Genomic DNA, 10,675 nt, shown 5'->3' on the forward strand with positions numbered 1-10,675 from the left:
GAACATAATATTACACTTGCTCTACATATGCTTTACAGACCGATGCCTAAACGTACAAATATATGAACTAGCTATACAATGCCAACAATTCTATGTTATTTTATACGAATAAATAAAAGCATTTTTGTTGGCTTGTCCTATCGGCAAACATGTTCATTTTCGGGCTGATGCCAATATTGAAGGCTTTATCAGCGGAACTGAGGATGTGCCTTTATCATTGTGTCTCCCTATATAATAACAACAACCTGATAAGATGTTTATTATAGATCGTCCATACCTGTTGTGGCTGTAATGGATTCTGTCTAAAATAGCGGACATCCCCATTCATAATCCTGCAACGCTCTGATTGATGTGACTGGTTTTGACACCAGAGAGACAGCTGTCAATGAATTTGAAATAGAATAAATGCAAAAAGTAAAGCTCTCTTTTAAGGCTGAACAATAAAGAAAACGATGTATTTCTATTTTCTTTATCTTTTCAAAGGCAAACATTTGACAAAAGTTAGAGAAAAAAGATTGAAGAACAGTTTTTGTTCTTCTTACATTTACCATCTTGTGATGCCCTAAAAAAAGCTTCTGACCTCCGGGCTGAGAGTCATTGGTATAGACGGCAAGATGCACACTCGCCCATCAACTGACTACAGTACAGAAAGGAATGCTTTCAGAAAGACTCCACACCAAATTCAACACAGGCAGCGTCAGGATCAGAGAAACCAGGGATGATGCGGAACAAATTAAAGAGCTGGAGGGGAATTAAAAACCAATCACATGGATACAGAGAAAGGAATGATTGAGGATGGACAAGAGGGAGAAAGTTATAAAAGGGATAGAGCAAAAAGGAGTATCCGTACCAGCTGTGAGACATTTTTAGCCCACATCGCTTTCTGCTCCACCTATCACATTGATAAAGCCCTGAAATAACTCGTCTATTCAGGAGGGAAAGTTTCCTCTGGACAAATGTTCTGAAAAAGCCACTTTATAAAGATACACTGTTTGGTGCACGTTGTCACATCGGACACCTCGACACATCAGGAGCTATTTATAACAACGTCACCCGTCACTATGAATGAATATCTCTCCGTTTCTTCTCCTCTCTTCCCCCTTTCCTCCTCGCTCACTGTTGCCATGGAGTTCTGAATCAATGACATCACGGCTAAGAGTGTGTGTAATGTGTATGCTTATGTGTGTGTGTCTGTGGAGATGAAAGCTGGAATCTGCGCACTGAAATATCAGGTGACAGGCAGAAGCACAGACGGCAGGCATCTAGCTGGAGTGTGCACACACACACATCCTGCACGTGACACACACACACCCTGAGCGTGGCACACAGACATAAACACATCAAGCTCATACAGCCTTTTCACCTCGCCCACTCACCAACCCACACACACACACAACCAATCTGTCACACACTCACACATGTGAACGAAAAAAAAGCTAATTGGGTGACAGATAATGACTGACTTTCAAAATGGCTGCTCTGTTATGTCATGAAATCACGTCCATACACAACACGGCTCTTAATTGTATACACGCTGACAGAGCATACATAATGTTGTTATGTTATGTTGATAAGGTTATTTCCATGATGGAACAGGAACTTCCCAGATTTTTAAAATGAGTTTTAAAAGGTCAATGTATCTAAAGCGCAACAAATTGACATCTAATTTGATTCCAAAATAAACTGTAACATGTGTTTTCTTTGGATGCGGGAGGCACAACAAATTGTCCCTTGGCAAGATACCTTTAATACTTGATGTAATATAGTAAAACATTGAATTTGAAATTGTAATACATTAGTCTTTTTAATCCCATTTGGTTTGTGACATATATTTGACATTAAACAAACATTTAAGATATAAGATATATTGTATCTCTATTTTTGATCAAATCTCTCAATGTCGATATTGTAGAGTTGAAAATTATGCTTTTACAAAAAATATTTTAAAATGTTTAATTGATAATCATAAATGATGTGGATTAAATAAATAAAACAGCTTAATGGAAATAATAGAACAGATAAAAGACTCAATTTAGTGTAATTCAGCCTTTCAAACCAGGAAAAGACCATGCCATAGCCGCGGGAAGTCATTTTGCTCAGGGGGTGCTGCCAAAAGTGGGGATGGAGCCGTTTAAAAAAATTTTTAAAAGGCGGTGCCGGGCCGGGCCCGGCTGTCAGCGATACGAGCCGCATAAATTGTTTGTTTTTTCATGCACTGGTCAATTTTGAGATGTTGTGCTATTTTGATTCCATAACATATTTTCTTTCAGGCTTTTGGAAGGAAAACGTACAAAATACACATTTAAGTGTTCATTTTACTATAGTTGGTCTATTTGCATCTGTATATTTCTCCTAAATTCACCAAAAGTTAGCATTTCTAACGTAACATAAAGTACCGCGATCGCTGTTTGCACCATGTCATCGTTGGAAAGCTGTGTCTCTCCTGCACAATGATCTCATCGGATCCAAATATGGTCATTTCCTTTGTATCAGCAACCAATCGTGAAAGCACAAAAGGGTCTTAAACCAAGAAACAAAATCTCATTGGCTGGTGTCAATTTCTGACAACGTGATTCGTTCAGATGCATCACGTGGTGTGCTAAAACACTTCCTGGTTAGCTTTCCGCTAGAAATGTAAATCTCAAAATGGCAAAAGAACGGCGAAAAAACCGTTCACAGAGAAGACAACAACAATTGTCACTTGCACGAAGCAAGGTTATACAAAACACAAATGACCCCGAACATGAAATACCTTCACGGAGTGCGTCGATGCGCAAGCTGTCATCCAAAGAACAGAGGGTTTAGCTAATGCCTCACTGCAATCTTTAAAGTTCGTTTTCTCAAAATGAGTTTTTTCTCCTACTCTGAGTCCGAAATTTCCACTTCAGTTGCACTTATATACACCAAACCTTCCAGTTATATTCCTATCAATATTATGAAGGCTTTTACAGAAGGGTTTGTTCATATATCATTCATAGCCTGAATTATATAAGATTGTATACCTAGAAACATGGCGAAAATTGATATTTTAGGGCTTTTGACAATATTTTCTGATTTATGGAGTGATAAAGAGAGATATCCAAAATCCCTTCAGTGAAAGCCTTAGATACTAATATGACTACAAAATGAAATGAGAATTTTGAACCTGGCTTTATCCAAAGTTCAGATTTCGGTTCCTGAAATGTGTTAAAATATGCGCAAATGTAATGAGATAATGGATAATTTATATATATTACTCTAGTTGTAGAGGTGGTGGGCTGAGGAGTAGCTGGTGATCCACTCCACTCTTTTTATTGGGTTGTTTGTTGGAGAAAAAAAATCCAAAATCCTTTTTTGCGCCATTCTAGAAAGTTGTCACTCTGCAGTGTGTGTGTCGCGTCAATTACGTCACTCTCCCAAGACCTACGACCTAGATGACTCGGATTTTACTTATTTGGAAAATAAATTCAAGCCACCTGATATATACAAATATATACTATGACTATTATATGCTACTGTATACAGCTAATTTTATTTTAAGTAAAATCATAACTATTTTATGTAGTTTAATCATTTTTATTTAGGTGGTCACTCAGTTTTTCAAATGTACACCACTCGCCAACAGGGGGTGCTGCAGCACCCCAGCACCCCTACTTCCCGCGGCTATGGACCATGCCTACAATAATGCAATGTAAAAAATGTTAGACGAAATTAAGTCTCATATCACAAAACTAATATAATATCAATAGACCTATTTAACCCAGTCTGCACACCAGAGTTCCCGTTAGAATATGTTTTCGCCGGTCAACATGTCCGTTAAAGTTAAAATCTTCCGGACAAAATGAGAAAAGTGCCGGTCAAAGGTCTTCTTTGTTATTTATTGTGCTTTAAAACAAATTGATATTATTCGATATTAAACAAACTAATCATAGTAGATAAACTATTCAAAAGTGTACAGTAATTATAATAACACGGGAATAATAAACGGAGCGCTCTCTCCTTCTCCTGACAGCCCGTCAGTATCATGCAGCTCGCGGATCAGTAATGAGTGACCCGACAGTAAAACTAAACTTATCTATAACTAGTTTAGGTATTGAGAGGTCATTAAAATAGCTATGTGTGATATTCTAACCTGAAGTGTGTGTTTTGTTCCGCTCACCGCTGCAGGTGATTATGCAGAGCTGCGTGTCGACTCGTCAGCAGCAGCTGATCTCTCTCTCCCGCCAGATTAGACTTTACTCGCGTTTATGTCCATATCGATCAGATCTAGCTAGTTCTAGCTAATGATATGACTACCTGCTTATTAAAAGACACCTAAACAATAAGTGTCGCTATGCAACCGGGTGAGGCCACAAAGTATAGCGCCGCATTATGAATTTGTTTACATGCCCACCGGAACCCCGAGGCATTACCAACAGATCAACGCACAATCAACCCATACAGGACATCTCTTTCTCCACATTAAGTGTTAGACATCAGAATGGACTATTCTTCTCTGTCACATACTCTTTTGTCTGTCACATACGTGGCGCAAATTGCGCAACTGATGCGGTATTGCGCTAAACGGAAATTATTTTGAACGGACACTTTGACCGGAGAGATTTAGATTTGCCGGTCCTCAGCATATTTTACCGGTCGTAGTCCGGTAATTACCGGCTAACGGGAACTCTGCTGCAGACACATGACTGCATAGCCGCGGGAAGTAGGGGTGCTGGGGGTGCTACAGCACCCCCTGTTGGTGAGTGGTGTACATTTGAAAAACTGAGTGACCACCTAAATAAAAATGATTAAACTACATAAAATAGTTATGATTTTACTTAAAATAAAATTAGCTGTATATATTTGTATACATCAGGTGGCTTGAATTTATTTTCCAAATAAATAAAATCCGAGTCATCTAGGTCGTAGGTCGTGGGAGAGTGACGTATTGACGCGACACACACACTGCAGAGTGACAACTTTCTAGAATGGCGCAAAAAAGGATTTTGGATTTTTTTCTCCAACAAACAACCCAATAAAAAGAGTGGACCACCAGCTACTCCTCAGCCCACCACCTCTACAACTAGAGTAATATGACACAGAAGAGACTGACACATCTGATTTTAATGCATGTCCATAGTAACATTTTGGACAATGTGGATGTATCTGCTCTAATGAGGGTCTTCATTAGTGCCACCCCAGGCTACATTTGGAGTTTTGTGAAGCCCCAACACAAGGTAGACGATATTTTTCCTTTAATGCTGCTGCCGCTGTGCAGTGTTTTGCCTTGTCAATCAGTTAAAATTGAATTCATAGTTTTATTAATATTGTAAATAATATTTTCTGACTATTTGTAATATTATGTAGGTTTGTAAGACCCATAGTTAGCATGTGGGCATGTGCAGCTGTTGCTAAGGTATATAATGGTTTATTAAAGTTAAGGCGAGACACCCCAGGTGAATAGGGTAATTTCTCCAGTTAATTACCTACAATAAGGCAATTGTTTCTTATATTACAAGTTTTCTGAATATGCAAATTACATTATCTCATTAAATGTGCGCATATTTTAACACATTTCAGGAACCGAAATCTGAACTTTGGATAAAGCCAGGTTCAAAATTCTCGTTTCATTTTGTAGTCATATTAGTATCTAAGGCTTCAGGCTTTTACTGAAGGGATTTTGGATATCTCTTTGTATCACTCCATAAATCAGAAAATACTGTCAACAGCCCTAAAATATCAATTTTCGCCATGTTTCTAGGTATAAAATCTTATATAATTCAGGCTATGAATGATATATGAACAAACCCTTCTGTAAAAGCCTTCATAATATTGATAGGAATATAACTGGAAGGTTTGGTGTATGTACGTGCAACTGAAGTTGACATTTCGAACTCAGAGTAGGAGAAAAAACTCATTTTGAGAAAGCAACCTTTAAAGATTGCAGTGAGGCGCTAGCTAAACCCTCCTGTTCTTTGGATGACAGCTTGCGCATCGACGCACTCCGTGAAGGTATTTCATGTTCGGGGTCATTTGCTTTTTGTATAACCTTGCTTCGTGCAAGTGACAATTGTTGTTGTCTTCTCTGTGAACGTTTTTTTCGCCGTTCTTTTGCCATTTTGAGATTTCAATTTCTAGCGGAAAGCTAACCAGGAAGTGTTTTAGCACATCACGTGACGCATCTGAACGAATCACGTTGTCAGAAATTGACACCAGCCAATGAGATTTCGTTTCTTGGTTTAAGACCCTTTTGTACTTTCACGATTGGTTGCTGATACAAAGGAAATGACCATATTTGGATCCGATGAGATTGTGCAGGAGAGACACAGCTTTCCAACGATGACATGGTGCAAACAGCGGTCGCGGTACTTTACGTTAGAATGCTAACTTTTGGTGAATTTAGGAGAAATATACAGACGCAAATAGACAAACTATAGTAAAATGAACACTTAAATGTGTATTTTGTACGTTTTCCTTCCAAAAGCCTGAAAGAAAACATGTTATGGAATCAAAATAGCACAACATCTCAAAATTGACCAGTGCATGAAAAACGATGTTTTTGCCTGCCGTGTCTCGCCTTTAACAAACAATGTATGCGGCTCGTATCGCTGACAGCTGGGCCCGGCCCGGCACCACCTTTTTTTTTTTTTTTTTTAAGCGGCTCCCTCCTCACTTTTGGCAGCACCCCTGAGCAAAATGACTTCCCGCGGCTATGCATGACTGTACTGAGAGATTCAGTGTGAAGACTGTGCAGTACAGGCGGAAAGTGTGTCTAGTCTGGTGTTACAATGCGTCCTGTCCGACATGGCTGCCGATAAGACTGTCGTATCTCTGTTACCAATTGCTGCCCTCAAGGAAAGTTAGTGAGGGGAGAGCAGAGAGTAAACACAACGATGAAACAACACTGAAGTAATGCCTCTATTGTTCCAACTCTTGACACCCTCCTCCTCGCACACACACTTCAAATATTCCCCACCCTCTGTTTTTGCTGAGAATCTTTAACAGTGTCACCCGGGTTGCTTTTACACTGTAAATCATGGCCGCCCCCTTGTTTAAGCTGTCTTCTTCTTCCTCTCATCTTTAAAGGTGCTATTAATACAACATATGGCCCCCCACCCATGTAAACACACTTCAACTCCTCCAGTTGGCAGCACACCTGAGCCTCCTCTAGCATCACACACACCCAGACTAACACTCTCATTTATCTCCTTCGGACTCCTTTCACTTTTCTGTCAAGTTGTACTAGAAGCTAAAACCTGGGGAGGCCAGGGTTAACGCGGCTGCAGAGTGGTGTGTCAACATGCAAATCAGCATCTTTATGTGTGTGCAAACAACCCACACATGCAAAGTATTTGTGGTACCCAAATAGCAAAACATGTGCCACTGAGAAGGGAATCCCTCAAGGCAAAGAGAAGCCAAGGTAGTGTTTGAAGCTGGATTTTCTTTCCCATTCTAGAACAATGACTTCTGAAACTTGAATTGTAAATTAAAGTAGGCCGCTTCTGAGTGAAGGAATTACACATTTGTTCCTCTTAACAATAAAAGTTGGGTCAATAAGGAATAACAAGTTTTTTACTCATGTAAAAAATAAAGTGTACCTTGGGTTAACCGTTAATGTTATAAAGTACGGTGGCCCTGAAGTGCAAAACACCACAGCATTTCAGAAAACACTACAGCATTTCAGAAAACGCCGCAGTATTTCAGAAAACGCCACAGCATTTCACAAAACGCCACAGCATTTCACAAAACGCCACAGCATTTCAGAAAACACAACAGCATTTCAGAAAACACAACAGCATTTCACAAAACAACACAGCATTTCAGAAAACACAACAGCATTTCAGAAAACACAACAGCATTTCACAAAACGCCACAGCATTTCAGAAAACACCACAGCATTTCACATTGGACGGAAAGGGTATTCCTTTAGGAAGAACACTTCTTGTTTGTGATTGCACAGAGCCAGCCAGAGAAGCACTGCTGTAATTGGTTGTTTTTGCTGCCAGTCAAGAAATGACGCTTCGTGATTGGTCAACACCCGATAGCGAAATATGTCCCAACACATCAGCCGTTAGCACACACTCAGAGCTCACAGCTCAGAAACTGGACACAAGTTAAACATGTACAAACCACAGACTGTCTATGTCATGGCGAATACAGTCGCTGCTTTATTTATGTCTGTATGACGTTGTTGTGAGTGTGGACGGAGCAGCAACAGGTTAGTTTAGCCTGATGGGTCCGATTCCATTCAGAAAACACGCATTTTAAAGCGTTAATTCATGGTTTCTACTAACCGTTATCAGTATGTAGTTACTTCGGCATCACTTTGAAACGTGTATTACAATTAAATCACGGTCAAATATGTTCATTTTGTTGTAGTTGGTATCTCCCATAGTATTTACATGGAGATACGCCCCTTAAAAACCATGAATTAATAAAGCATTAATTCTGTGTTTACTCCTGTCATTCAAACAAGACGCTGGAGAGGGGGCGGGCCGTATCTCCATGTAAATCCTATCGGAATCGGATCGATCAGGCTAAACTAACCTGTTGCTGCTCCATCCACACTCACAACAACGTCATACAGACATAAATAAAGCAGCGACTGTATTCGAAATGACATAGACAGTCTGTGTTTTGTATATGTTTAACTTTTGTCCAGTTTCTGAACAGATATGAGGAGCTGTGAGCTCTGAGTGTGTGTGCTAACGGCTGATGTGTTGGGCCAATCACGCAGCGTCATTTCTTGACTGGCAGCAAAAACAACCAATCACAGCAGTGCTTCTATGGCTGGCTCTGTCCAATCACAAACAAGAAGTGTTCTCCCTAAGGAATACCCTTTCCGTCCAATGTGAAATGCTGTGGTGTTTTCTGAAATGCTGTTGTGTTTTTCTGAAATGCTGTTGTGTTTTGTGAAATGCTGTGGCGTTTTGTGAAATGCTGTTGTGCTTTGTGAAATGCTGTGGCGTTTTCTGAAATGCTGTGGCGTTTTGTGAAATGCTGTTGTGTTTTGTGAAATGCTGTAGTGTTTTGTGAAATGCTGTTGTGTTTTCTGAAATGCTGTGGTGTCTTGCACTTCAGGGCCACCGTAATAAAGACATGATGGCAACCATTTTCAACATAGGCCGTCAATAATGACAATATCTGAACTGTTAATTCACATTTATTTATATTATGTTATTTATTTGTCTTTTTTGTTGCTGTTTTTCGTGAGAAATGTTAACTCTGTGTTTGTTTATTATTTTTGAATGTGTTTGTACTATTAGCCTACTGTGGTCTTGTTCTGTGGGGGTGTAAATGGACAACATGTACACTCCTGTATTTTGTCTTTGGCAGTGTTTGTATTACAAAGTTGCTATGTTGTTGGAGAAAAAGGAAAATAAAGTTTGAGAAAATAACAGAGTAGCACAGCGAGCTAAGAATACACAAAGAGTAGGAATACCATACATGTATAAGTTAGCTAGCTTACCTGTGATGTTGGCACTGAAATGTGTTCACGTTTTGAGTCCGCTCTAGATACATAACATAAATAAAGTGTACTCTTTGTCACTACCCACGGCTACTTCACCGTGATAATGAGTGGCTACATTTTAACTTTATTTGCCTCACGGTGTTGAGAAATGTAGGCTAGCTAACCAATATATTTTTGTTTCGGCGTTACCTTAATGTTTGGCTAAAGTCTAACTAACAGTTAATTTAGGGTAGCCTATCATTTCTCTGCTATTGTTTTTTTCTTCTGGAAAAACGTTATAGCCTTCATAAAACAATCACAAGACAATGTCCAATGTGGTCGAAGGACTTGCGGTTTTTTAGCATCTTCCAACTTTTTTTTTAGCCTCTGGGCAATGAGTACATTAACTCAATATTGTTCTTAAGTACAATTTTGAGAGGATTGTAATTTACTTAAGAAATGGCTATGTTTTACTATGTTGTGCTTCTACTCCACTACAATTCAGAGTTAAATCGTGTACTTTTACTCAACTACATTTATTTTATACCTTGAGTTACTTTGCAGATTTGGATGTAATCACCACTTAGGCTACATATAACTTAAATCCAAGCTGGAGTAACATTCACAAGCTACCCTGCAGTATACAAAGTCATGAAAAATGCCTCCACCTTTACCAAGTGTGATCAACACATTATTGCATCAATAACTATAATTAAAACATTATATATATAATTATGAAATGGGCCGACCTGTAAAGGAGTACTTTTACTTTTGGTACTTTAATTATATTTTGATGCCATACTTTTTTACATTTTGAATGAAGTTTTTTTTTAAATTGTAACAGAGTATTCCTACACTCTGGTACTTCTACTTTTACTAAGCACAAGATCTGAGTACTCCTCCCACCTGTGGTCAGCACACATGCAAATCAACAGATGACTGTCATCTAAGATCAGATATAGAGGGATGTTTTTAAGGTGATGCCAGCGGTCCTCTATAACTGGTGATGTATGCTCCCACTAAACAGACCTAGTGTTCAAAATGGCCTTATGAATAATAGACATCACTGTCATACGCACATAGGAAAATTAGATAATGCGGTTTCTCTATCAGCCCGTGCAAGTTAACCTTTGGGTGCGGACAATTTTCATCCTAACAAAGCTTCACATTGAGTACTACTGCAGGTAACACAGCCTTAAAGGCCACGCAGGAATACAAATATACTGTAATGGAGGTTGTGTGCAAAACTGATAGAAAATGTGCCTC

The sequence above is a fragment of the Gymnodraco acuticeps genome, unplaced genomic scaffold (assembly GCF_902827175.1).
Source record: "Gymnodraco acuticeps unplaced genomic scaffold, fGymAcu1.1, whole genome shotgun sequence".
Classification (NCBI taxonomy): domain Eukaryota; kingdom Metazoa; phylum Chordata; class Actinopteri; order Perciformes; family Bathydraconidae; genus Gymnodraco; species Gymnodraco acuticeps.